This window comes from Crocuta crocuta, unplaced genomic scaffold (assembly GCF_008692635.1).
Source record: "Crocuta crocuta isolate KB4526 unplaced genomic scaffold, BGI_CrCroc_1.0 scaffold30, whole genome shotgun sequence".
NCBI classification, from domain to species: Eukaryota; Metazoa; Chordata; class Mammalia; order Carnivora; family Hyaenidae; genus Crocuta; species Crocuta crocuta.
The window spans coordinates 14,437,755-14,464,026 of NW_027528345.1; positions in this window are offsets into that span (position 1 = coordinate 14,437,755).

Below are 26,272 nucleotides of genomic sequence, written 5' to 3' on the forward strand. Positions count from 1 at the left end.
TTAGGAGGGATTGTTGCAAAAGGCAGAAAATTAAACAAATGATACATATCTTACTTCGAGGGGAGCTCATAGTGTTTAGTTATTAGAGAAATGCCTTTTTAAATAGCTGTGTTAAAAAATGAAATGTAATAGCTAATGGAATGTAGGTTTTGACAGAGAGCTCAGTTGTCTAATATCCTTCCTCCTTTTCTTCTTTAGAATAGGATGAGGTGGCGGTATACTTCGCCAAAAGACCACATTTTCCCAGCCACCCTTGTGCTAGCTACATACTAAATACACACTACATAGATGTAGTCACATCCACATGACTATGTTCTGGCTAGTTATGTAGAAGTGAAAGCCTTGTGTGACACTCCAGACAAGTTTCCTCTGATGGAGCTGATTCAGCTGACACATGCCCTGTTTTGCTCTTCTTTTCTTCTTCCTGCACGGAGCTTGGGCATGATGGTGAGAACACTAGCGGCCACTGTATAACTTTGAGAATGGAAATTACTCTCTGTGAATGGTGGAACAGAGCGAGAGCAGGGACCTGGGTTCCTAAGACAGTGGAGGCCCCCTCCCCCCATCCCCTCCAGCTCTGGACTGCCTTCCTCCAGACTTCTTTTACATGTGAGAACACGTATTCTTTTTTGTTAAGCTTTTTAAAAAAATGTTTATTTTACTTTTGAGAGAGAGAGAGCTAAGCTGAGGAAAGGCAGAGAGAGAGGGAGACAGAGGATCCGAAGCAGGGTCTGCACTGACAACAGTGAACCCATTGCGGGACTCGAACTCACACACACGAGATCACGACCTGAGCTGAAGTTGGACGCCCAACTGACTGAGCCACGCAGGCACCCAAGAGTACACATTCTTAAGCTTCTCTTGTTTTAGGATTTCTGTTTTACTCAGTGGAGTCAAATACTAACCGATACACAGATTCTTGAAAACACTAGGAGAAAAATAGAAACAGCAACCTAAAACTTGCTTGATCTTAGAAAGGCCAACAAGGGTATAAAAATCCAAAAAAGAAAGGGAAGACACCACACACACACAAATAGATGGCATAGTCACAAAGTAAAATCCCGTTGTATGCCTTTTATGAGAGTTGCACCAGAAATAAAGGGACACAGCAAGGCTGAACAATAAATGGATGAATAAATATATGCAAGGTAAATGCTAACCAAAGGAAAACGAGGTTAGCCATGTAGGTATCAGACAAAGCAGACTCAATGTTAAGATTTTTAAGTGGAAAAAAGAATGCCTTTTATTTGGAAAGAAAAGGTATGATTTGCCATGAAGCTAGAACAGTCACGAACTTTTATATACAAAACTACTTTGCACTGAGACGAATAAAATAAAATCTGCTAAAAATATAGGGAAGGAACAACAATCATAATAGGGGACATTACAAAACAACATGGAAGAGGTACTATGATGAAGAAGCTGTACTATGGCTTTGCACACAATGAACAGAGAAAGAACATTATGTTCAGTTTCCCTGGGGCATTAAATATAGGACATCGATCCATTTGACACATTAAAGAAAATCTCAATACATCCCTAAAGTTGAAAATGTACAGGTCACATTTTCCAAAACAATGGCATATGGTCGAATTAAAAACCACATTATAATAAAATTTTTTTAACCACTTGGAAATATTTTTTAAAGCAGTTTTCTAAATATCTCTTGGCCAGAGGGAAAACAGCATTCAGTTGCTGGCAGCTTGGGAACAGAAAATGAGCGCTTTACATCTTCACATGTGGGTTGCAGTCAATGTGGTTCTCAGGGAATTCTTCATTTTTATTGAGTTTTACTACCAAATGAGATAGATCAAAAGTAAAGGAACAAAACTCTTTTTTAACGTTAGAGACTGGAATACAGAAGGTGAAAAAAAACAAAAGAAAGTAGGAGGGTATTAGCAGATATAAAAGCAAAACTCATCGAAGTAGAAACCCGCAAACAGACCACCGCATGGTTCTCAGGCGCCCTTCTTCCCTGGGGAGGCGCCTGGCTCCCAGGCTTAGGACATGGAATGCATGGACTTGTTGGCTCCGTGGGGGGCACTGAAGTTTCCAGCCAGGGCTGCTCACTGACACCCCTGTCCTCCTGAGGCCCCTGTCCTTTGGCCCCTCCTCCTCACTGCTTCATCGGCTCACCTCGCAGTGACTCCTTTTATTTAAGACTTTGGCTCCTGGATCAGTCTTGCCTTCTGTCTCATGTCCTGTCAATGTCCTAGAGAATCTTCATTTCCTGGAGCTTCCCAATTCTTTGACCTCTTCGTTTCTGTTAAGTTTCATCTCAACTGCTTTGGACGCTCTGGACCGAATTCATTACTTAAATGAGCTCCATTTATGAAATTATTGGTTCAGATAGCCTTCCTTCCCTGCCCCGACCTTGACTTTTGATTCCTAATTCTCTGACATAGATTTTGCACTTATACCTCCTCTTTCACCTTCAGTGCCTTTGCTGTTTTGGTTTCTCTGCTCCTGTCTTTACAATCTTGCTTTTCTGCGTCCGATTTCGTGATCAGTCATTTCATGATCCAATACACCCAACTCATGCAATGTACAAGTGCTGGTTCATTTGTGAAAAGGGACTAACTGATTTTGCTCACCTTACCATCATTCTCTTGGACATGACCTCAACAAAGTCATTAGCTGACTTACTGCAAACCACATTTTTAGGTTCCAAGGAATCTTCAGATTTTGGAGATTTGGGGGGAAGCTTCACCAAGGAAGAGGCCAATGGAATGGATGGTGAGGAGCTTGTTAGCAGGGAAAGGAGAGGCAGGGCAGAATGGGAGCCCTGAAGAATGAAAAAGTGGTACAAACTTGTGAAAGGGCCAGAACATCGTGGCGGGCCCATTAGAATGATGGGAGAAGTAAGGCCTGGGGATAACATATGGACAAAGCAACTTCCGATCCCCTTTATGATTCCAGGAACCCCAGGTAGCAAATGAGATCAGAAATCCTCCAGCAATGCCACATACCCTGCATCCCTCCTGTCTTTGCACAGAATTGCGTCTCCAATTCTGAAAGCATAATTAACAAAGAAAGGGACAAGTTCCATAACAGATACAGGCATAATCGGGGGAAAGGCACTCAGGGAAGCTATCCTATCCATATCCTTCTCAGGTAGGAAGAAACCAAAGTGGTCACTCATATTTTTGGGTTCTTAAGAGGTCCTGGGGCAAGGGGGCTTGTCTACAAAGAACAAAGGAGGAAGCCCTTCCTGAAACTCCTGTCAGTCAGACCTGTAAGTCTTCTCCATGTCTGAGGAACTTTCTGTGCCAGGCTTCAGGCAGTGAGGAAATATGGAGACACTCACTAGACATCAGGACACCCACTAGATTGACATTCAAGGCCTTTTATAATCCAGTTCAAGCTTCTTTTAGCCTCATTTCCCAGCCTTTCATCCACCGCATATTCAAGACAAATCCAACTGTTCCTGAACATTCCAAGACGTTTCCATCTCTGACTGGCATGGTCTTTCTTCTTTTTTTCTTTGGTCAAAATACTATCCATTCTCAAGGTTCTGCATAAAGGCCTTCTCCTCTGTGGTTTCTCCAAGCTTCCCAGGCTCAGAGTTAACTATCCCCTGTTGGCACTGATGCACTTCTGTAGCTCAGCACTGAGCTCTGAAATTAGACTGTGTGTGTGTGTGTGTGTGTGTGTGTGTGCGTGTGTGTATCTGTGTTGTGGGTACTTTGCTCCTTGAGGGTAGGAATTTTGGGGCACACTGCTGGCATATACTAGGTGTTCAATAAATGTTTCTCTAAATGAAAATGATCTTACTCATCTATGTCCTGAAGGGTTATAGAAATATGCAGGAAGTAGAATGAGCTGGAGTTTTGGGAGAGGGATCTCAGGAGGGCTGATGGAGAACTGGGAAAAGAACCCTACTATGGTTAATGGGGGGGGGGATTCTCCACCTCCCAGTCACCTTGTATATGTGAAATTATTGACCAATGAAGGATCTGATTCTTGTTCTTTGAGTTATTTGTATGCTTTAAGGTCAGTAATTTCAGATAAGGCCATCATCTGTGTGTGTGTGTGGGGGGGGGGAGAGAGAGAGAGAGACAGAGAGACAGAGACAGAGACAGAGAGAGGAAGGATTGAGTGTCAGGGAAGATTAAGGCAAAGACCATGAGTTGAAGTGTGTAGGTTTTCTTCAAGCCAGCACTGGCTGGGACTGAGTGGGGTAGGCAGAATAATACCCACCCCCCTCCCAAGATGTCCACATCTTAGTTCTCAGAATCTGTGAATATGTTATGGTACATAGCACAGGGGAATTAAGTTTGCAGGTAGAATTACGTTTGCTAAGCAGCTGACATGGAGATGGGGAGATTATCCTGGATTATCTGGGTAAGACTAATGTAATCAAAAGGAGACTTCTAAGGAAGAGAGGGAGGTGGGGGAATTAGACCCAGAGAAAGAAGTGTGGAGCTGAGGTTAGAGTGGTGTGATTGTTGCCTTTGAAGAAGGAAGGGGCCACCAGCCAATGAAGGTGGGCATCCTCTGGAAGCTAGAAGAGGCAAAGAAATGCGTTCTCCCTTGGAGACCCAAAAGGAATACGACCCTGTTGATCTCTTGATGTTTAGCCCGGTGAGGCCCATTTCAGACATTTGGTTTCCAGAACCGTAAGATTTGTGTTGTTTGAAGCCACTACATGTGCAGAATTTGTTACAGCAGCAATCGCAGCTCTACCCCAAGACAAGTCTCTCGGTGGACGACTTTGTCCAGCTGCTTCTCCCGTGAGGTGATTCTCTATCACCTGCAGAACCTGGAGCGGTTCTGAGTTTCTAGCTAGTGGGGGAGGACAATCCTGTTACAGCCCCTTCATGCACATGAGGTTGGTGATGGTGAAGGTGGTGAAGAAGGGGAGCACATTAATGGGGGTTGAGTGCAGCGTCTGTGGAAATACTGAGGGGCGCTGATGAGGGCTCATTAGAGGCAGAGTGCTACCATGTGCCTTCCTCCCACTTTGGGTGCGTTTCTTCATGAGGCTGGAAGTCACTGGGTGACCGAGAGATCCTCTTCCTCTTTGAAGCTCAAACACTTCATTTCTGAATAAAGAAGTTGGATCAGATTCCTCTTAGGCCTCTGGCAGCTCAGACACTAGCTCTGACGGTTACTCAGGGTCCCACTCTGCCACCCCCACCCTTGTATTCTCTAGCAGAGAAACACAGACACCCGAGGGCCAAAGACAGGCTTCTTTCAGATGTATGTCCTGCACAGCCAGCTTTACTCAAGCTCCCGGTTCCTCATTTTCCTGGGAGAAACCCCTTCTATACAATATTTTCCACAGTTGTATGTTTCTTGCATATTCTCTGGATCCCCAAATACGATACTTCTGGTGCAGAAGCTGCTTCCTGCCAGGGTGGAGGGACAGGAAGCATGGGAGGTCTCCCTGGCTTCTTCAGGGTTTTTGATTTTTGCAGGAAATTGCTTGTCGTGGCCTATATGGAACAGCAGAGGGCGCTGGTAGACAACTAAATTTTCACGTGTGCAATGGCTGCCTGTGTGAATTTCATTTTTGATAATTCTGTTACAGGTATTCCAAACTGGTTGCAACTATTATAATTTGTGAAATACTTCAAACAAATAGACAAGAATAGAATAACATAATGGACACCACTTTTAGGTATCCACTGTCCAGCCAAATCAAATTTCAACAGTATGTGTATTCAACTAAAAAAAAAAAAAAAAAAAAAAAAAAGTAAGGAATCAATTGAGCCACGAATTCTCTTCCTTGCACTCAGAGCTAGCCATTATCATTAGCTAAGTGTTTATTCCTCTCTCACATGCTTTTGGCTTTTTTAAAATTGCATAATCATGTACCCATTAGTATTATAAAGTATTGCCTTACAGATTTTACAATTTAAATAAATGGTCTCACGTTTCTGTTTCCTTCTGAAAGTTTTTATTCCCTCAACATTTTATTTTGAGACTGAGCTCTGGTGAAAAATATACCTTGTAGTTCATTATTTAAACTGCTTTCCTGGGGGTGTCTTGGGAGGCTCAATGGGTTAAGTGTCCTATTCTTGATTTCTACTCAGCTCATGATCTTGAAGTTCATGAGTTCCAGCCCTGCATTGGGCGCTGTGCTGCCAGTGTGGAGCCTGCTTGGGATTCTCTCTCTCTCTCTCTCTCTCTCTCTCTGCCCTTTCCCTGCTTGCATGCTCTCTCTCTCTCTCTAAATAAATTAATTAAAAACCAAAAATCTTTGAACTGCTCTTCAGGGTTCCATTGTGTGAACATAGCCAATCCATTTCTGTTCCCCTGTTGATGGATGTTTGTTTTTCCATTTCTTCACTTATTAAACACGCTACAAAAATAGTTTTGTTTGTGTCTCCCTGTGTCTGTGACTTAGAGTTGTAGTTAGTTGTGTGATATACACATCTTCAATTTTAATGCACATTGACGTGTTATTTTCCAAAATGTTCAAATCAAATGCTCTGCCGTGGTGGTACCCACAAGGTAGATGATTATTTCCATTGCTTCAATTCTTGATATTATCAGATTTAAAAATTTTGCAAATATAGTGTATATGAAAGTGGCTTCTTATTATATTAATTTGTGTTTCTCTTCTTATCAATGAGATTGAGTTCTTTTTTTCATATGTCTGTTGGCTGTTTGCATTTCTTCTGTGAATTTTAAAAAATTTTTTAAATGATTATTGATTTTTGAGAGAGAGAGAGAGAGAGAGAGAGAGGGAGACAGTGTGCAAGGGTGGGAGGGGTAGAGAGAGAGGGAGACACAGAATTCGAAGCAGGCTCAGGCTCTGAGCTGTCAGCACAGAGCCTGATGCGGAGCTGGAACTCACAAACTGTGAGATCATGACCTGAGCCAAAGTAGGATGCTTAACCCCCTGAGCTACCCAGGCGCCACTTGAATTTCTTTTTTAAATTAAATTAAAATACATTTTTTATTGGGGTAAGAACACTTAACATGATATCTACCTGGTATTCAATACAGTATTATTAACTAAAGGCACAAAGTTGTACAGCAGGTCTCTAGAATTCATCATCTTATACCTACTCTTTATAGTCACACTTTCCAGCCCTTTGTTCAAAAGTCATTTTCCCAGGCAGGTCTTTCTAGACTCTTGTAGCTAAAGTGATCCCTCCTATTAATCTTTATTCTGCTGTCCTGCTAGCTTTCCATTTTTTAAATTTTCAAGTTTTATTTTATTTTGAAAATTAAAAAAAAATTTCCTCCCAGCTTTACTGAGGACTTATTGTCAAATGTATATATTTTAAATGTACAATTTGATGCTTTGGTTTGCATATACGTTGTGAAACGATCGCTGTAATCAACTTAACGAACACATGCACACCTCGCGTGGTTACCATTTTTTTCATGGTGAGAACACTTAAGATCTACTCTCTTAGCAAATTTCAAGTATACAGTACAGTATTACTAATAGTCACCGCACGGTACTTTATTTTTAATTGATTAATTAAATTAATTAATTTTTAACAGTAGGAAGAAACCCAAAGTTTTATTACGTGTGCACAGAGGTCCGGGAATGAAATTAAGACCAAAGAATTGACCAGGCAGGCAATTTTTGTCCTTTTCAGACAAATAGACAATAAATCGGCGAGGCATTGACAAGACAAAGAAAACAACGTTGGGAGGTTTAATTGGTAAGGGATTCTAAACAGATTTTGGGCGGGGGTTTAGTAAGTTAGTAAAAAACATCAAGGGTTGTTATACAGCCTCCTTTGCTCTAAATTTCCCATCTCTAGTGATAAGGGCGTCTCCTTCCCTCCTGCTATAGGGAAGGTACCTTTCTTTCTTTCTTTTTCTTTTTCTTTTTCTTTTTTTTTTTTACAAATAGTTTACTGTCAAATTAGTTTCCACATAACACCCAGTGCTCATCCCCACAAGTGCCCTCCTCCATGCCCATCCCCCCTCCCCCCCACATCCATCAGTCCTCAGTTTTTGTCAGCATTCAAGAGTCTCTCATGGTTTGCCTCTCTTAGGGAGGGTACCTTTCACATGGGAGATGAATTTATTCCTTCTTTTAGGGGGGTGGAGGAGGGTCTGAGTGTCCTTTTTGCACAGGCTGTCTCTGAAGTGACTTTTTTAAATGTTTATTTTTGAGGGAGAGAGAGAGAAAGAGAAGGAGAAAGAGAGAGAGAGAGAGAGAGAGAGAGGCAGAGAAACAGGGAAACAGAGGATCCTAAGCAGGCTCCGTACTGACAGCAGAGGTCCTGGTGCAAGACTCAAACTGGCGAACCTCGAGATCATAACCTGAGCAGAAGTTGGGCTCAGTGGACTAAGTCACCCAGGTGTCTCTGACATGACTTTTAGGTTAAAATAATTGGTATGCCCAAGAGCCACACTTTGGGGCAGCCTGCTCTTGACCCTTACACAAGCTATTGTTTGGTGCAAAATCATAGCAATACCGTGCTGTACTTTAGATTCCCAGAACTTACTCATCTTATCACTGAAAGTTTGTAGCCTTTGACCAACTCCCTGGCCTCTGGCATCCATCATTCTACTCTGCTTTTATCATTTCAACTTTTTAGATTCCATACAGTATTGTCTTTCTGTGTTTGGCTTATTTCACTTAGGATATTGTCTTCCAGATCGATCCACGTTCTCCCAAGTGGCAGGATTTTCTTCTTTTTCATGGCTGAATAGTATCCCATTGTGTAAACATTAAACTCAAAACAAATTAAAGACCTAAATGTGAGACCTGAATCCATAAAACTTCTAGAATAAAACAGGCAGTAATTTCCTTGACACTGAACATTTTTCTGGATATGTCTCCAAAGGCCAAGGGAAATAAAAACAAAATTAAGCTATTAGAACTACACCAAATTAAAAGCTTTTCCACAGAGAAAGCAACCATCAAGAAAATGAAAAGGCAACCTACTGAATGGGAGTAGATATTTGCAAATGATATATCCAGTAAGGAGTTAATATCTAAGATATATAAAGAATTTATACAACTCAACACCACAAAACCCCAAATAATCTGATCAAAAAAGGGCAGAGGACCTGAAAAGTCATTTTTCCAAAGAAGACACTACAGACAGCAAACAGACACATGAAAAGATGCTCAACATCACTAATCATGAGGGAAATGCAAATCAAAACCACAGTGAGATATCACTTCATACTTGTCAGAATGGCTAGAATCAAGAAGATCAGAAGTAACATTTGCAGAAGATGTGGGGAAAAAGAAACTCTTGTGCATTATTGATGAGAATATAAATCGGTGCAGTCACTGTGGAAAAAGCATGGAGTTCCCCCCCCAAATTAAAAATAGAAATACCATATGATCCAGTAGTTCCACTACTGGAGATTCACCCAAAAGAAAAAAGCCCACTAATTTGAGAAGATATATGTAACCCTATGTTTATTGCAGCATTATTTACAACAGCCAACATATGGAAGTAACCCAAGCGTCCAATAGAAGAATGGATAAAGAAGATGTGGTTGAAAGGATGGACATAGAGGGTATTATGCAAAGTGAGATAAGGCAGACAGAGAAAGACAAATACTATATGATTTCACTAATATGTGGACTCAAAAAAAAAAAAAAAAAACAAACCCAAACAAACAAAAAGCAGAAACAAATCCATAAACACAGAGAACAAACTGATGGTCACCAGAGGGGAGGAGGCTGTGTGGATGGGCAAAATGGATGAAGGGGAGGGGGAAATACAGGCTTCTAATTATGGAATGACTAAGTCACAGGAATAACAGGTACAGCATAGGGAATATAGAAAGCTATTGTCATAGTGTTGGATGGTGTGAGATCGTAGCTACCCTTGTGATGAACATAATCTAATGTATAAACTTGTCCAATTACTATGTTGTATACCTGAAACTAATGTAACATTGTATGTCAGCTGTACTTCAATAAAAGAAAATTCCACTGTATATATACAACACTTTGTTTATCCATTCTTCTGTCCATGGACACTTAGGTTGTTTCCATGTGTTGGCTATTGTTAATAATACTACCATGAACATGGGGGTGCAGATATCTCTTCAAGATAGTAATTTCATTTCCTCTGGATCTGTCATTCATGTCTTTTATCTTTGTACTTCTCATAGTCTCCTACACTGTATTCCAGAACTTAACAGCTTGCTATTTCAGCTGACTATAATTTTGTTCTTTAATTACATCCATTTGCTGTTCAGAACACTTGTTCATCAACCTGCTAAAAACTCTTGATTATCTCTGAAGGTAGTTGCTCTGTTCTGCTTTCTTAGTTGTTATTTTTCTTTTTGTAATATTTAGTATCTCTCACAATGTTGGTTTTCTTCACATGTTTGGTGATTTCTCTTTGTTGCATAACTTTGAATTCGGAAATCTGAGTTTGCTTATTCTGTTACAGGTATCTACCTCCAGTGGTTGTGGATAATTCCTCACTGCGGAGGTTTCTCATCCTTCCCAAGCTCTAGAAGGCAATGCCTCTGAGCCCATTGTCCACATACTTCACTGCTGCCTGGAGCTCTGCACAGCAGGAGAGGAGATCAACTGTTCAAGTGACCTGAATGGTGTTTCTCGTTGATCATGCTTATAAATACCCTTGAAGCTCACACGTCTTACATCCATTGACCCTGGGCTTCGTTTCCCCAAACCACTCTTTCTTCCATTGCTGTCTTTCTTAACCTTGCTTCAAATGTGATTTTGTCTCATTATGTTCCTTTCTGATTCTCTCTGCTTTCTGTTTTCTGAAGATGCCTTTTAAAAATGCTGTTGACCTTTATTTTTGATTCCCAAAACTATTATGGATACATTTTGGTTTCATGTATCTTTTATGTTATTTCCTGGGGGTTGAGGTGAGAAGGAGAGTAGATGTCTGTGATCAATTTTCCATCTTGGTTCAATTTCTTTTATTTTTTTCATTTCTACATCCTCTATAATTACAATCCCGATTTTTCATTTAGCAGAACATGTATAAATTTCCAAGTATATAATTTGAATTTCACATAATGAAATATATTTATGTTACTTGTATAATAAAAAGACAATAAAAAAGAGGAAATGAATGGTGATGAGAACATTATTAGAACTTATGTACTATAGCTGAAGTGAGTCTGACAAGAGGAGATTTTTTTTTAAGTTTATTTATTTATTTTGAGAGATACGAAGAGAAAGCTGGGGAGGAGCAGAGACAGAGAGAGAGGGAGGGAGTGAATCCCAAGCAGGTTCCATGCTGTCAGCACAGAGCCCGATATGGGGCTGTGTCTCATGAACCGTGAGATCATGGCCTGAGCTAAGATTAAGAGTCAGATGCTTAACTGACTGAGCCACTCAAGTCTCTACCCACTTTCTTAAAAGTTTATTTATTTATTTTGAGAGAGAGAGAGAGAGTGAGCAGATGTAGGAGGTTTTGAATGCGTTAGTTACTAACTAAAAGGGGAAAAATTACCTGGTTTAGAGAAAGAACAACAAAGTAAACATAAGGAATATAGCAGAGAAGAAGTAAAGAAGAGAAAACATGGGCCCATAGACTAGAATATGGAGAAAGAGGAGAAATAATAGATGAATCCACATATTTTTTTAAAAGACTGATAAAATTAGTCAATAGAAAAGGTAAAAGACCAAACACCTATTAGTGAAAATTGGAGATATAACTATGTATACAGAATTTAAAGCTATAAATAAGGTCCCTCTTTGAATATTTTCTATGAAAACATGAACACCTAACATTTATTCTGGAGAAGTAAGAACACAAATAAATAGACAAATAATTATGGAAAATATTTTAAAAATTTCACTACCACCCATAAAAATAAAATAAAATTTAAAAAGTAAAATAAATAAAATTTGTCACCACCATTTCCAAACTCTTTGCATCCAAAACATCAGATCTACATGGTTTTGCTCTCTATTCAGTCAACCCTGTGAGAAAGAAATGATTCTTATGGTTATGTAAACTATTTCAGGGCAACTGAGTGGCTCAGTCAGTTAAGCATCTGACTTCTGCTCAGGTCATGGTCTCATGTTCATGAGCTCCAGCCCTGTATCAGGTGAACTCAAGCCCTGCTTCAATTGAATATGAGCCTCACTTCTCTCTCTCTCCTACCCTTTCTCTCTGCCCCTCATGGGAGTCTCTCTCTCTCTCTCTCTCTCTCTCTCTGCCCCCTCACTCACTTGTGTCCTCTACCTCACGCTCAAACAAACAAACAAACAAATAAAAAACCAGGTAAACTATTTTAGAACTTTGAAAAGATGGAAAAATTCCAAATTAATTTTATGAAACTAACATAACCTTGGCCCTAAAACGTAAAGACAGTGAAAACAAACATATTGACTAATTTTCCTTGTGAAGCAATACAAAATTCTAATTACTATACATAGTAATGGCAGACCAAATTCAGAAACAAATTGTGAAAACAATACATGATTTATGAGCAAGGATTTTTTTAAATGTTTTATTTATTTTTGAGAGAGAGAAAGACAGCATGGGTAAGGAAAGGTCAGGGAGATACAGAATCCAAAGACAGCCTCCAGTCTCTGAGCTAGCTGTCAGCACAAAGCCCGAAGGAGGGCACAAATTCATGAACCATGAGATCATGACATGAGCCGAAGTCTTAACTGACTGAGCCACCCAGGAGCCCTAGCAAGGATTTTTTAAAAGAGAATTGTAAGGATGTTTTAAAATTCCCTTACCCCACATATTCTCATCAAGGTGGAATATGCCAGTATTTGGTTTTATCCATTTTTTAGCCAAATTAATGGTGATAAGTTTGCTCTAATTTGCATATTTTTGATTACTAACACAGTTGGAATATGCTCATGTACTTATTAGACATTTGCATTCCCCTTTCTGTGAATTATGTATCCTTTGCCCATTTTTCTGTTGTGTTTCTTGTTTTATTATTTTTTTAAATTTTTTTTTAATTTATTATTTCTAGGAAAGAGAGAGAGAGACAGCGTGAGCAGGGGAGGGTCAGAGAGAGAGGGAGTCACAGACTGAAACAGGCTCCAGGTTCCGAGCTGGCAGTCAGCACAGAGCCCGATGCGGGGCTGGAACCCACGAACGTGAGATCATGACCTAAGCGAAAGTCGGACGCTTAACCGACTAAGCCACCCAGGCGCCCCATTGTTTTATTGATATAATAAAAATCAGCTAACATTTGTTGAATGTTTTCAGGCAAAAACTCTTCTAAATAATTTTATCCTTTCAATAATCTGATGAGGAAGGTACTCTTATTGTTATCTTCATATTATTGATGAAAAAAGTGAGACCAGAGAGGTTACATTAGGTGTTCAAGGTTATATGGCTAGTATGTTGTTGAGCTGGGTTATACAGGGCTCTTTTTTTATTTTATAGATTTTGTTGCTTTTGTGAATAATATCCCTTTTTTTTTCCTAGTTAGTTACTGAGGGGTAGAGAAACACACTTGATCTTTGTAATTTTATGTATTTTATTTTTAAAAAGTGTTTTTAATTTAATTTAGAGAGAGTGAGTGGGGCAGGGGCAGAGAGAGAGGGACAGAATCTGAAGTGGGCTCTGCACTGACAGCAGAGAGCCCAATGTGGGGCTTGAACTCACAAACCATGAGATCATGACCCGAGCTGAAATTGGACACTCAGCTGACCCAGGTGCCCCAGGATCTTAGTAATTTTTAAATTTGGCAACCTTGCTGAACTCCTTTGTATTTCTTACAGTTTATCTGTTGATTATGTTGACTTTTTAAATGTAGATGATAATATTATATGCAAAATACATTTCATCATTCTACTTATCCTCTACACTTAATTTGTTATTTATTGTCTACCTTCCTCTTAGGACATAATCTCCATGAGACTAAAACTTTTGTCCTGCTGTATCTCCAGTGCCTAGAACAGTACCTGTAATGTAGCATATGCTCAATAAACATGCATGGAATGAATGAATTGCAGGTGCTTCAAAACATTCTATTCTCTTCCTTATATATCATTAATTAAAAAAATATTTTGGGGCTGCCTGGGTGGCTCAGCCGCTTGAGTATCAAACTTCGACTGAGGTCATGATCTTGCAGTTTGTGAATTCGAGCCCTGTTTTGGGCTCTGTGCTGACAACTCAGAGCCGGGAGCCTGCTTCAGATTGTGTGTGTGTGTTTCTCTCTCTGCCGCTCCCCAGATTGTGCTCTGTCTTTGTCTCTCTCTCCAAAATAAATAAATATTTAAACATTTTTTATAGTTTTATCTAGGAATTACAGGACTATATCAGTCACAGTGGTGATCCTAGGAATAAAATTTTATTTTTTGCACTTGATCTTACAGGAAATTTTAGTTAATACTCATTATTTTGTTGTTTTGGATGCTTTTTGTTGTACAGCCTTTTCCCTCTCATTCTTAGTTTCTGAGATTGGATTTATTTGTATATTTCCTTTGGATATTCATCCAGAAGTGGGATTGCTAGATCACATGGCAATACTATTTTTAATGTTTTGAGGAACCTCCACACTGTGTTACAGAGTGGCTGCACCAATTTACATTCCCATCAACCTTGTGTGAGTGTTCCCTTTTCTCCGCATTCTTGCCAACACTTGTTACCTCTTATCTTTTTGATACTAGCCATCCCCGAGGGTGTGAGGTGATATCTCACTGTGGTTCTGATTTGCCTTTCCCTGATGAGTAGTTACTGGCAGGGTCTCTGGGTGGGCCGGACTGTCCCTAGACTGTGGCCCAGAGGGGATGGAACTGAGTATAGGGCCCTCTTGGGATCTCCCAGGGGCACAGATAGGAGGGTGGCTACCAGCAAGAGTGTTTGCAGACTGTGACTGGGATGGGTCCTTTCGGAATCTACAGCCTGAGTTTGGTGGGCTTACCTTCAGTCATGACCGGGAGGGGCTGGCACTGGTTCATGGGCCAGCTTAGCATCCACAGGAGGGAAGGAGTTTTGTGTGCCCATTTCCTGATACATGGGTGTGCAGGACTGCTCTTGGGTCCTTTGGCATATGCTGAGGGATGTGCTGGTGACAGGACCAAGTCAAATCGGGCTAGAGCTGAGTCCTCAGGGGTACAGAACTGTTTCCATGTCTGTAGCTGGGACCATGGATGGTCAGCAAGTCAGCCACGTGGGTGCAGGCCTGCATTCTTAAAATGGCTTTCCTAGGCCTTAAACTACACTGGAGTTTCACAATCTCCTACCTGGATCCCAAATCTTCCGTGAGGCACTTTGGTCCATGGATATGATGAAGAAACATGAGGCAAGCTGAGAGCAAAGCACAAGCTAACAGCTCCCCCCCACATCATCCCCCCAAAGTGGGATATGTGTGACATTCCTCAGGCACTCCTCGCTGCCCAAGAACAAAGGAAAGGGAAAAAGCCACAGTTAACTGATAGAGATCACAGTCATGTAAGACATGAGTCTCCATCAGTTTACATATATCTTAGTAATTACAAGAAAAAAGCAATCTTATCAATAGCCTAATCTCCAGAAACCTATCGACTTAGTTTCCTGGAGTCCTAATATCACTCTTCCCTGCACAGTGATGTGGGGAACAAAGGCAAGAAGAAAACGTAAGTAACATGAAATGTCTTTATAACCTGCATCCCATTGAGAAATACTTGAGTCAAATACAGAGTATAACATTTTTCCAGGAATTCTCTGCTGTCTTAACGTTCATGCTTTACTAGGGCAAAAACAACTTTAGCTTGACAATAGCAAGGCCTCTGTATCTTCTGAGTCCTCTTCACAGATGAAAGTCTTTTAGGAAACCTCCCTTTTGCCTTTACCTCCCCCAGCTTCATAGTATATAACCAGTCACTCCTCACCATCCCAATGCAGCTCTTTCTGCCCACAGGTCCTGTCCCTGTGCTTTAATAAAATCACTTCTTTGCACCAAAGAGATGCGAGAATTCTTTCTTGGCCATCAGCTCCAGACCCCCACCACCTCTCCAAAACCTCATCAGATGGACATCAAAGTATTGTGTGATGGGGAATGAGAAGGGAATGTCTTATTGTAGAAGGCCACAAGTCTAAACGTCTAAACCAAACTGACTCCATGACAGGCTTTAAGTTTCCCCTCTAAACGAGAAGGCCTGAGTTTCAACTTCCCCGAAACTATCAGGCAGTTACACATTGCCCAAGGCAGGAGAAACCACCCTTGCAGCACCCAATCAGGAAAGGCCAGCGACCACCCTCCACAGTGTTAAGGGAGAGGCCTGGAGATAGAAACTATAGATAGGACCCTGTTACCTAATGTTAAAGTTAACCTGTTAGTTGCCGAACAAGACCCTAGGCTCGCTCTGTGATTGGTTGAATTTAAAGGTACTCTAAATGTTGTAACTGGATCCCGCCAAAAGTAACGAATACTCTAGACAATGTGTACGGTCTAGCCTGCTGTCAACGATGTTGAATAATTATGATTGGATCACTGTTCCCATTTCACAACTTCTCTAACTCCCCCGTCTCAAACCCCATAAAAACCCTACTCTGCCCTTGTTCGGGGCTCTCAGCACGGACCCATGCGCTGGTGAAGTCTGTGAGCCCGAGCTTAAGCCCATAATAAAGCCCTTTGCCTTTGCATGTGTGACTCGGTCTCCCTGGTGGTCTCTGGCCGGTGAGGATACTGCGATCTGGGTATAACAATTGCATATCTTGCTGTGTCACTGATAGGTTTCTTCCTCACTCTAGGCTCCTGAGCTTCCTTTTCTTAGAGCATTACTTTAGAAAACTTGTAATTTTTACATTTACAAGTTCTTTCTGCCCCTTTGAGATGTAAATATTTTTAAGAACTTTTCAACATTTTTACAGTCCAAGACTGTTTTTCTCAAAGACCTGGGAACCATCTTTTTGAAAGGTAATCACTGAAGAAGATAGTCCTTCTGCCTTTCAGCATCCGAGAGTGTGAGGGTCTCACTCCAGTGGGAGCCTTGCTCCAAGTTGTAAAACTACTGCTGGTCATGAAGGTATGAGACAGGTTACTTTTCCTTTGGGTGAAATCAGTTAGCAAACACAGACAGTCTGTGGTCCCTCTACCTCCGTTCTGAGAATTCTCCAGTCCTTTCAGTAGATTTGAGCTCAGACTGAGTTCTGACTCTGAGGTATGAGTTCTCTTCCCTATTGCAATAGCCTTGAATAAAGTCTTTCTTGCCTCTTTAACTTTGTCCGGTGTGATTTTTTTTTTAAATTTTTTATTTATTTCTGAGAGAGGGAGGCAGCGTGAGCAGGGGAGGGTCAGAGAGAGAGGGAGACAAAGAATTCGAAGCAATCTCCAGGCTCTGAGCTAGCTGTCAGCACCGAGCCCGAGCAGGGCCGGAATCCACGAACCGTGAGATATGACCTGAGCCGAAGTGGGACTCTTAACCGACTGAGCCACCCAGGCGCCCCTGTCTGGTGTGATTTTTAAATTGGTTACTTTCTATAAGAAAAAATGATATCTAAATAAAAACTGCACGAGAGCCCATTTGTGTGAAATTATACATACACGTATGTGTATATGTACATAAGGACGTATATGAAACACGGCTTTACAGATGAAAATAATGGCAACCCTAAAATGGTGGAATTGGGATTTCTGGTGATCTTCAATTTCTTCCTTACTTTTGCTTATATTGATGGAAATTTTCACAGTGAACAACCATTATTTACACTGCCTTGAAAGTGGGTCAAATAAATAGTACCATTGTTTTATAGGCCTAGGTTCTGAAACAGTTAAGAGCTAGATAAGAACAAGGTAAGACATATGGAAATAAAATTATTAGCTTCATTATCGATAAAATTGATATTAGAGTACTTGACATGTAAGTTTGGTCTTCAGGATTAGATCGCTTTACATCCAGTCACAGGCAGCAATGAGTTCTCAAACGAGTCCATTTGTCCCTAACTGCTTTCAGAATTCTCTCTTTATCTTTGTATTTTGCCAGTTTCACTATGATATGCTGTGGAGAAGACCTATTCTTATTAAATCTGAGGTGAGTTTTCTGTGCCTGCTGAATTTGGATGTCTGCTTTTTTCCCAGATTAGGGAAGTTCTCGGCTAGTTTTCTGTCATTTTGGCTAGTTTTCTGTTGCTTGAATCACTTATTATATGCCCTGCACGTGCAAGCACTTACATATTAAAAAGGGGTCATTCACTGTCTAGGGCCTGGCCCTTCAGGAGGTGTGTTGTGTGCTCTCTGTTGTTGTGACTCTGGTTGCTTTATCTCCCTACTTGTAGTGGTGGTTTGGCCTTCCACCAGGTGTGTTTTGACTTGTTTGTTAAAGTAACCCTGGAAGAAATTTAAATAAGGGGGTGGTGGTGGAAGAAGCCTTATCCCGTAGAAAGAGAGAAATGACTGGAGAGGGAAAAAGAAAAGAAAAACAAATAGATTAAAAATGTCTGCTTCAACAAATCAATAACCAGAATAACCAGAATAGAGAAGGGAATGAATAAGAGGAAGAAAAGGAAGAAGAAGAAGAAGAAGAAGAAAAAAAAAAAAAAAATATATATATATATATATATATATATGTAAAAAGAATTGACCAAGAATCAAATCAGAATATGCCAGGCTGTTAGACTGATATCTGATGATGCCTTGGAACCCGTGGCTCTGCTGGTCTGGAGGAGGAGCTGGCTTGTTCGGTCAGTGTCAATGTTCTTTGTTAGGTATGCAGTTACCAGGCCAGGAAGGGCATAGTTTTGTGTAGGAGGATCCCACCTCCACTGTGGGCCTGCTGTCCATTTCCTAAAGCCCCACCTTCTTGGTGATGGGGAGAAAAATGTTGACACCCCAGTCTCTTCTTCCCAGAACAGGTGACCCAAACCACTCTGTTGAGGCCACCCTTACAGTGCCCCACAGGTGTGAGCAGGCCAGTTTTTTCTGCTCCACGGTCTCCTGCACCCCCCGGACACTTGGCTGGGTTTTAAACCTGTGTTTTAAAGGTTCCTGGTCCACATGCCCCAGTTCTGGGGTAGAGCCGCTCCTCCTCACCAGCCAATAAAGGGCCTCTGGCTGGCAAGCGCCTGCAGTCTTTTGTCCTTGGAACGGCTATATGCCTTCTTCCCACAGCACTCAAGGGAGAGGACTGGTCTCTTCAACTGTGCCTCTGACCTCACTACTGAGCTCAGGGCTGGCTCCCCTCCTCCCCAGGTGTGTGCACAGGGTGGCCGGCCCCACTCCAGACAAAGCCCTCCAGTTAGAAATTTGTTCTTTCTCCATTTTTTCTGTTCCCCGGTCCATGGTTTTTCTCTTATCCAAACACAATCCGACACTTCCGCGGCCTCTCTTTCTCTTCCTTTTGTCTCCCCGCCGAAGGGGATCCCTTCCTTCCATTCCTCTGCCACCTGTTTGATCTCTCCCAGTTTGCAATCACACACCTATGGCCTGCCAAGTTGTCCCCATGGGCAGATGTTTCTGTCACTCTGTAGCCCACGGTCCTGGAATTCTAAGACTGCTGTGTTTGGGGGATGAGGGAACTTTGGGTCCCCCTACTTCTCTGCCAGGTTGACTCCTCTCCTCTTTTTGTCTTATTTTCAAGTTTCAGTTAACTTTCCTTAATTCTTTCTTCTTAGTTTCTAAATATGTTTAATGTCTTCTTTGCGTTTCGACCTGTAGTCTTTTATGAAACTATCATGAGCTCTTCTCTGTGCTCTGGGGGAATCCAGGGGTGAAAGAGACCTCTCCAGAGCTCTTACATTTCTTGCTCTGGGGCCAGCTCTCTTTTTTGAGATGACAGCTCTACCTCCCAGCCCAATCTAGTATTAGAGGTGACGCCAGTCTACCGAGTCCCTGATTCTTGAGTACTACCCTGTCAGGACTTAGTCTATTTCTCTTATCTGATAGGGATGCTCCTACACTTCTGGGTAAACTTTGTGTCTGCTGTTATTTGCTAGACTGCCCTATGGAAGAGGAAGCAGTTATGTTATGTGTTGCTCATAAGATAGATCCACAATTTATCTGGTATTTACCATGCTTTGGTCCCTACTTTGTATTTGTAAGGAATTTCAAGATACACATATCCAATATTGTGTTCATCATGTACTTTTCCTTTGCCCTTTACCATTCCCACCTCCTCAGTCCTCGTCCTTTTAAAAACAAGTAATAGCTCTCATTCCATTTTGTTTGAAGATAATTACACGACAAAGAACTTTTAAAGTTTCTCCTGTGACAGGCAGAGGAAATGGTGAAACTGGTTCATTATCATCCTGTTTTTAGCCAGCAATTTTGTAAATTACACTGTGCCTTATTACTTTCTGAACAAACAACTGAAGGGCACGAACCACACATGATGTTTACAATTGCATGAGCTTCCTTATTGCTTTTACAGTTTATAAATATTTCTTCAGTCATCCTCACCAGAGCTGGGTGAGACCCAGAAATCTCTCTGAAAGCACACAAAGGAGAGCAAGAGGAGTTTAACATGGATTTACCTTGTGTCCAAGTGTCTGATGCACTGAAGCAGAACACTGAATATAAAATATTGAAGTTTGATTAGTGAGAACATAATATGTTTTTCTAATACGCCACAAAGTGTTCCTCTCACATTCTTTTGTTTTACTCATCCCCTTTGTATTTTTTATTAGGGCTTGATTAGTGGCAGAAAAAGAGAAACAACCTGGTTGGCATGTGAAGCTGGATGTGTCGGATAAATACTTGAAACACGACTTAAAGTTCTCTTGTGAAGTTTTGAGGCTGAAAAGTTGACATTCTGCTTTTAACTCATTCTTACTTATATCATGTGAAGAATTTCCCAATTTTTTTTTCATAAAAGGTTCATGGTCTCATGCAATTAAAATAATAAAGGGTCCCTCGGTGGCTTGTCTCCTAGGCAGCTTACTCTTGGTTTTGGCTCAGGTCATGATCTCATGGTTTGTGAGTTCAAATCCCACATTAGGCTCTGCACTCACTGAGGAAGCCTGCTTGGGATCCTCTGTCTCCCTTTCTGCCCCTCCCCCTGTTTGCGTGAAAGTGCTCTCTCTCTTTCTCTCTCTCTCAAAAATAAGCAAACATTAAAAAAATTATAATAAAATTGAGGTGGTACTAGAGCAGCTGGAGGGCAGAGGAGGCACCTGGGTCCTGAAGATATTCATTCAGTGGGAGGAGTACTGCACACACTTGCCAGTTCTAGAACAAGTTCCCCACTGAGCCAGAAGCTGGGTTGATAGGCAGCAGTTTGAAGATGCAGTGTGGGCCCTAAATAACCTTTATGCAGAGCCAGACAGTCTGAGGGGCAATCACCTCTTGAAGCCTGCTTGGCTTGTGCAACACTGTACACTGTCTTCTCATGCATGGAAACTCCTCATGAGAAGTTCCTGGAGACAGTCTCCAAGTACATTAAGAGCAGAAGGAGAAGCTATATGCATCCCAAGGTCTCCTCCTGATAGATCCCATTGAGAGAGGATTTGGAGGTTTTATATCAAATTATCATTTATGAATGATTATGAAGACAGAGGCATGTGCAGTGGAAGATAAGCCATAGTACGAAAGATGCCACCTCTGGCTGGGACCGTCCTCTTTCTACTGGGCGATCTCAGAGTGTCCCCCACCTCCTCTCCAGAGCATCACTCCTTTGCCTCTGCTGCCATGGGCCAAGGCGCCACTTACTCCAAGGACTCATTTTCTCATATCCCACACCTGGAGTGACCTCTAGTCATTCAGCATCTACTTTGTGTCTCCAAATTGTGTAGGACTCTGTAATCTTTTGATTAGCTTCAAAGACAGTACAATGAAACATTTACCTTTTTATATTCAAAGCTATTAATAAAATATGCAGTTGGTCAGCCCAACAGAGGTCAGTTCTTGTGTGCCACCAGCGCTAGAGGCTCTCTTCATCCCTTGGGCCAGGGCCCCAGATGGCTCTAGACTTCAACAACTCATAGGATAGCCAAGGTTTAGTCTTATTCCCCCAATAAATAAGATGTTGTTCTTTAGGATTTTGGTGGAGAGTAGGCAGTGACTGGTTTTGTTAATGTATCTCTTAGATTTCTGAGAACTACCAGTTTTGCCATGACTCAAATCTTAAGGATATTTGGCTGGTCAGATTCTCAAATGGAAACTCATGGGAAAATAATGTCATTTGTTTTGCTATAGCAATTATTCCTAATTAAAGCGTGGTTAATGCAATTTCCTGTTATTTTTCTATGGAGACTTTTGTTATTATCACTTTGCCTTGAATGTTGGGAAGATGAGCTTTGGCTGTACAAAAATAAGCAAGCACAATAAAATGGATGTTAACCCCTGAATGTGTAACAAGCAAGTGTAATAAAATATTTTAATTATAGTTTTTGATGTGGAGAACAAAGGAATGTAGATAAAATGAAATCTCCTTAGAACTGCAGCCCACTGACAGATACTTGAGGTGGGCAGAGTGTGACATTCCCTCAGGAACTCCCAACTGCCTTAATGTTAATACTTTGCTAGATGCAAAAGGCAACCCTAGCTTGAAGTTAGCCAGACCTCTAGGATCCTGTAAGCTTTCTTTAACGTATGAAAATCCCTTTGGAAACTTCCTTTATCTCTGCCCCTCCCAACTTAAAAGTTGGGAGCTTTTAAGCTATAAGCTCCACTGTAGACCCCACATCACATCAGTTTTGTTATAAATACAACTTACGAGAAAAAAAATGTGATAGGCATAATACTGTATATTGCTAGTTTTTAACCATTTCTACCCACAAACCGTACGATTCATTGGCTTTCCTCGTATACAGGCTTCAAATTTTGTTTCAGATACAGAAAGTTTAGTGATTTCTGGTGTGGTTTGGAGTGTTGGGGTTTGGAGTCAAGGGCCAAGAAAGAATTTTTTTTTTTTTAAACATTTTTAAAAATTTTTTTATAGTTTATTTATTTTTGAGACAGAGAGAGACAGAGCATGAGTTGGGGAGGGGCAGAGAGAGAGGGAGACACAGAATCCGAAGCAGGCTCCAGGCTCTGAGCGGTCAGCACAGAGCCCGACGCGGGGCTCGAACCCATGAACTGTGAGATCATGACCTGAGCTGAAGTCAGACGCTTAACCGACTGAGCTACCCAGGTGCCCCCCAAGAAAGAATTATTGAGACATCTTTGGTGCAAAAAGGTGTTTGTCTTTACTTTTGAGAGACAGAGAGAAAGAGAGAGAGGGAGGTCATGGAGAGGGGGAGAGAGAGAGAGACTCTTAAGCACGCTCCACATGGGGCTTGATCTCACTATCATGAGATTGTGACCTGAGCTGAAACCAAGGGTTGGAGGCTTAACCGACTGAGCCGCCCAAGAGTCCCAAAAGATGTTTTTACAATAGCAATTAAACAGGATCCTAGGGCAGAAGAAGCTGCCTGGCATGGTGAAGAACTATTGGTTATATCCTTCTGAGCAGGAGTAGGGGGGTGGGGGACAGAAAGACAGGAAGACAAGGGAAACTTTCCAAAAGGATTTTCAAATGCTAAAGGAGACTCTTGGGATCCTTGGGAACCTAGCCCTTGTCAAGCTAAGGTTGTTTTCCCTCTAGCAAAGCATTAACATTAAAACAGTAGGGAGTTCCTGGAGGAATGTCCCACTCCACCTGCCTCAAGTATGGGTCAGTGGGCTGCAGGTTATAAGAAAACTTAATTTTATCACCATTTCTTTTCCTTTTGTTCTCCACATCGGCTTCCAACTGAAACTCTCCAGTCTGAGTCACTGGTCTGACCTGCAGAGGTCTCACACTGATGTAGTATGCTCCAAGGCCCCAAGGGAACAGAAACACGCATTCACCATAAATTATGTTGTTAGTATAAACTACGAGGCACAGCCAAGTTCCTAGGTATTCAAGACGCTCTTTCAGGCAGGATATTCCGAAGACTTAATGGTAGTCTCTCAGAAACCAGTCAAGGGCTAGCCCTCTGGATTGTGTGGAGTTTGAACACCCTGAGCTCGCTGAGCTAACCTTTTACTGCATGCTTGCAGGATGAATTTTTCTGGGTTACATGAAAATGCTTATGGGAAAGGTGGCATCCGGATGACACAGCTTATTTGTAGCGTTAAAAAGAAAGGCACAGGCCCAAGGTGGAGTCATTTGCCTCCAGAAGGGGGAACCAAGACTTACTAGAATTTCAACCTCTCCAGGAGTGGAATTTTAAGCTAATCAATTGGGAGCTTCCTCCATCAGCACCAATGAGGTAATCTGTCACATGGGCTGTCCATCCCCCAAAGGAAGGTAGGGTAACCCACTTAATAAGAAACCCTGCCCTTCCCCCAAAGGGAAGGTGGTCTTGCCTGAAAGGATCCTTTCTTTTCTTTTGCTAGTAACTTCTTGTCCCATCCTCCTTCCTAGAAACACCTTCCATTCTGTACGACTCCTCCGACCTCCCCTCTGCTTGCTAAATGGGTTGCTGTCCTATTCATGAATCTTTTGATAAAGCCAGTTAGATCTTCACATTTGCTCAGTTGAGTTTTTGTTGTTTAACAGTGTTACTGGTGTGTTTAGGTTATCATGAGATAATATGGCCATTGGTTATGCGACATTCAGTAATGTCAGAAATGGAAGTGATCATTTAGCTAAAGGCTAAGGCTGAAGTCCCAGTTGAAGAGGAGATTCAAAGACAGAGGAGGAATCCTCAGTTTCTATAGATTCTGCAGGTTGCATCTCCCTCCTGCCCCTCATACCCAGGGCTGAGCCCTCTGTTTGAGTAATTCCTAAAGGCCCATATCAAGTATTTAATAGACACATATACTCTTACACATAAATGAGACATTTCTTTTCTGAGCATCTCTTATGTACATCTACGTACTTCTACTGGAATATTTCAAATCCACTCCTCTGTCCTTTAGATGGACTGGTCTTCCTGGAACAGCAAAGTGAGGAGGTGTTTCTAAGATGTTATTGGGGTAAGAAAGACAGAAAATCCAGAATCCTTTGTGAATCCTGTCATTACTCCAGTCCTTCAGGATCCTAAGGGGCTATATGTTCACAAGAGAAGAAAAGCAAAAGCAATGTAAAATCAAAATCAAAGCCAATCTTTATATTAATCAGGGTTAATTATAAAGTTCAAGACTCCAGGAAGTTGGGCAGGATCACATGGAGAATTCTTTCTCCATAGTTCATTCATTCAAACTTTTAAAAAATATTTATTTATTTTTGAGAGAGAGAGAGAGAGAGAGAGACAGAGCATGAATAGGGAGGAGCAGAGAGAGGAGACACGGAATCTGAAGCAGGCTCCAGGCTCTGAGCAAACATTCAGCACAGAGCCTGACGTGGGGCTCAGACCTATGAACTGTGAGATCATGACCTGAGCTGAAGTTGGCCACTTAACCGACTGAGCCACCCAAGCGCCCCTCAACAAACTTTTATTTAATGCTATACATCAAAAGTTGTCTTACATGATGAAGCTACAGGTGACATCACAAACAACAGCCAGAGAAGTAAGGAGATTGATTTTATTTGGGCCATTGCAATGACAGCACCCCAGATCTGAAGGTCACAGGTGCTCAGCAGGGTGGTTTTGCCTTAGATGTTATAGGTAGCGGGAACCAAGTTGTAGATGGAGTGATTTACAGTTGCAGTAGGTTTGAGAGCAGGGAATGTCCAGTTGGTTACCTGAATAGGAAATGTTTTCCTCTGTGGTTATGAGGAGGAAGCAAAGGCAGGCTGAGGGCAAAGCACAAGCTACCACTCCGCAACACCCCCCCTGCCCCCCAGGGGGATATGTGTGCTATTCCTCAGGCACCCCTGGCTGCCCAAGGACAAAGGAAAGGGACAGACCAATGGTTAACTGCTAGAGATCACAGTCATGCAGGCCACGAGTCTCCATCAGTTTACAAATGTCTGAGTAAATCACGGGAAAAGGCAGTCTTCAATAGCCTAACCTCCAGAAACCCATAAACNGATCTGAAGGAAGTGAGGGAGGGAGCCTTGTGGCAATCTGGGGGTGTCCAATCCAGGCAGAAGGGGCTGTGAGTATAAAATCCTGGGGCTGAGCATGCTTCTCTGAGTAACGGCAAGGAGGCCAAGGTGGCTGGGGAGTGGTGAGGAAGGAGGAGAGTGGCAATGTATAGGATCAGAGGAGTGGCTGGAGGTCAGATCGCATGTGGTTTGTGAGAAATGAGAAGCCGCTGGGGGGGTTTAAAGTGGCTTTAAACATAAGCCCAAAGCCATGTGTTAAGGATTCCGATGATGCAAAACCACACCCGAGACACCCAGTAGAAATTGAACAAGGGGCATTTACCAGTAGAGGCCTGAGTGTATCCTAATTTTCTGTCTAGTAGGCACTGGATCCAGTTAGTATTCTGAAATGTAGCCAGTCATAACCAAATTCCCCTTTTCTGGGCAAGGCTGAAGAGGAGGGTGGAATGTATTCTTTTTTTTTTTTTTCTCTCTCTAGTTTAACAAACCTATGGTCAGCTCCTGAAGAAGTAACAGTTAATACTTACAGGTCACTCATTACGATTCAGG